The 3,127-nt window shown below is 55.8% G+C and overlaps 1 long non-coding RNA gene across 1 annotated transcript; it reads right to left on the reverse strand.

Moving 5' to 3' along the window:
• Positions 1 to 267: 267 nt before the first annotated feature.
• On the reverse strand, positions 268 to 613 carry LOC135441427 (uncharacterized). Its single transcript, XR_010438488.1, has 3 exons — positions 548 to 613; positions 418 to 500; positions 268 to 313 (listed from the first exon to the last, which is right to left on the reverse strand). It is a non-coding gene; the product is annotated as an uncharacterized LOC135441427 (long non-coding RNA).
• Between the last annotated feature and the right edge of the window lie 2,514 nt (positions 614 to 3,127).

The raw sequence follows: 3,127 nt of genomic DNA on the forward strand, positions 1-3,127 counted from the left end.
GGCCTTGGTTGACATTGAGTTGGGTTTTGTTGACCTTGGATGACCTTGGATTGGGTTGGGTTAGGTTTGGTTGATTTTGGGTTGAGTTGGGTTGATCTTGGTTGACCTTGAGTTGGGTTTGGTTGATGTTGAGTTGGGTTTTGTTGACCTTGGATGACCTTGGGTTGGGTTGGGTTGCATTGCCCTTGGATGACCTTGACTTGGGTTTGGTTGGGTTTGGTTGATGTTGAGTTGGGTTTGGTTGGGTTGACCTTGGTTGACCTTGGGTTGGGTTTGGTTGACTTTTGGTTGGGTTGGGTTGACCTTGGTTGACCTTGGGTTGGGTTTGGTTGACTTTTGGTTGGGTTGGGTTGACCTTGGTTGACCTTGGTTGACCTTGGCTTGGGGTTTGTTGACTTTTGGTTGGGTTGGGTTGACCTTGGATGACCTTGGGTTGGGTTGGGTTGACCTTGGTTGACCTTGGCTTGGGTTTCGTTGACTTTTGGTTGGGTTGGGTTGACCTTGGGTTGGGTTGACCTTGGTTGACCTTGGCTTGGGTTGGGTTGACCTTGGTTGACCTTGGGTTGGGTTGGGTTGACCTTGGTTGGGTTCCATTGGCTTGGCTCGGTTTGACCTTCGCTTGACCCCGCTCGGGATTGGCGGCCCCTCCTTGGCCCCACCCCCTGTGCCCTCCTCCCATTGGCTCCTCCCCTTTGGTGGGCGTGGCCAAACACTCCGGGCTCCCCTCCCCTCCCCCACCCCGCTCCGCAAGTGCCTCAATAAACGGAATTCTGGGAAATGACCCCAAAATGACCCAAAATGGTCCCAAAATGGATCTTGGAGACATCTGGGGGGGGTTGGGGACACCAAGGACGGAGCCGAGGCCGCGTTTGCCCCAAATTTATTGGTTCTGACCCCAAATCCGCGTCCCCTCCGTCACCGCCCGCGGGTGGCACCAAGGTGGCACCAAGGTGGCCATGGTGGCACCAAGGTGGCACCAAGGTGGCCATGGTGGCACCAAGGTGGCACCAAGATGGTTCTGGTGGCACCAAGGTGGCACCAAGGTGGCACCAAGATGGCCATGGTGGCACCAAGGTGGCTCTGGTGGCACAAAGGTGGCACCAAAATGGCCATGGTGGCACCAAGGTGGTTCTGGTGGCACCAAGGTGGCACCAAGATGGTTCTGGTGGCACCAAGGTGGCACCAAGATGGTTCTGGTGGCACCAAGATGGCCCTGGTGGCACCAAGATGGTTCTGGTGGCACCAAGATGGTTCTGGTGGCACCAAGATGGTTCTGGTGGCACCAAGATGGCCATGGTGGCACCAAGATGGTTCTGGTGGCACCAAGGTGACACCAAGATGGCTCTGGTGGCACCAAGGTGGTTCTGGTGGCACCAAGGTGGCACCAAAATGGCCATGGTGGCACCAAGGTGACACCGAGATGGTTCTGGTGGCACCAAGGTGGCTCTGGTGGCACCAAGGTGGCACCAAGATGGTTCTGGTGGCACTAAGATGGTTCTGGTGGTACCAAGATGGTTCTGGTGGCACCAAGGTGGTTCTGGTGGCACCAAGGTGACACCGAGATGGTTCTGGTGGCATCATGGTGGCACCAAGATGGTTCTGGTGGCACCAAAATGGCCATGGTGGCACCAAGATGGTTCTGGTAGCACCCAGGTGACCCAAACGTGTCCCAGGTGCCATCATCTCATGTCCCTTGTCCCCACCCGGTGGTGACCCAGCTCCACGTGGCCACAATGACCCCCAAGGTGTCCCCAAGGTGTCCCCAAGGTGTCCCAGGTCAGTTCCTCTCCATGGTCTCCACGATCCATGGTGTGAACCTGCAGACCTTGGTGTCCCCCATCCCCACGTCCCCCATCCCCATGTCCCCACCTTATCCCCATGTCCTGAACCTGTTCCCATGATGTTCCCATGATGTTCCCATGATGTCCCCATGATGTCTCCATGTCCCAAGGCTGTTCCCATGATATCTCCATGTCCCCAAGGTGTCCCCATGATGTCCCCAAGGTGTCAGTTCCTCTCCATGGTCTCCAGGATTCAGGGGGTGAACCTGCAGACCTTGGTGTCCCCCATCCCCATGTCCCCGTGATATCTCCATGATGTTCCCATGATATCTCCATGATGTCCCCATGTCCCCAAGATGTCCCCAAGGTGTCAGTTCCTCTCCATGGTCTCCAGGATCCAGGGGTGAACCTGCAGACCTTGGTGTCCCCCATCCTCATGTCCATGTTCCCATGATGTTTGATGATGTTCCCATGATATCTCCATGACCTGAACCTGTCCCCAAGGTGTCCCCATGATGTTCCCATGATATCTCCATGTCCCCAAGGTGTCCCCAAGGTGTCCCCAGGTGTCCCAGGTCAGTTCCTCTCCATGGTCTCCACAATCCATGGGGTGAACCTGCAGACCTTGGTGTCCCCCATCCCCATGTCCATGTTCCTATGATGTTCCCATGATGTTCCCATGATATCTCCATGATGTCCCCATGTCCCAAGGTGTTCCCATGATATCTCCATGACCCCAAGGTGTCCCCAAGGTGTCCCCAAGGTGTCCCCAAGGTGTCCCAGGTGTCCCAGGTCAGTTCCTCTCCATGGTCTCCAGGATCCATGGTGTGAACCTGCAGACCTTGGTGTCCCCCATCCCCACGTCCCCATGGTATCTCCATGATGTTCCCGTGTTATTTCCATGTTATCCCCATGTCCCCATGATGTCCCCAAGGTGTCCCCAGGTCAGTTCCTCTCCATGGTCTCCAGGATCCATGGGGTGAACCTGCAGACCTTGGTGTCCCCCATCCCATGTCCCACCTTATTCCCATGTCCTGAACCTGTTCCCATGATGTTCCCATGATGTTTGACGATGTCCCCATGATGTCACCATGTCCCCAAGGTGTCCCCATGATGTCCCCAAGGTGTCAGTTCCTCTCCATGGTCTCCAGGATCCATGGTGTGAACCTGCAGACCTTGGTGTCACCCATCCCCATGTCCATGTTCCCATGATGTTTGATGATGTCCCCATGACCTGAACCTGTCCCAGTGATGTCCCCATGATGTCACCATGATATCTCCATGACCTGAACCTGTCCCCATGATGTCCCCAAGGTGTCCCCAAGGTGTCCCAGGTCAGTTCCTCT

Source organism: Zonotrichia leucophrys, unplaced genomic scaffold, assembly GCF_028769735.1.
Source record: "Zonotrichia leucophrys gambelii isolate GWCS_2022_RI unplaced genomic scaffold, RI_Zleu_2.0 Scaffold_288_66664, whole genome shotgun sequence".
Classification (NCBI taxonomy): Eukaryota; Metazoa; Chordata; class Aves; order Passeriformes; family Passerellidae; genus Zonotrichia; species Zonotrichia leucophrys.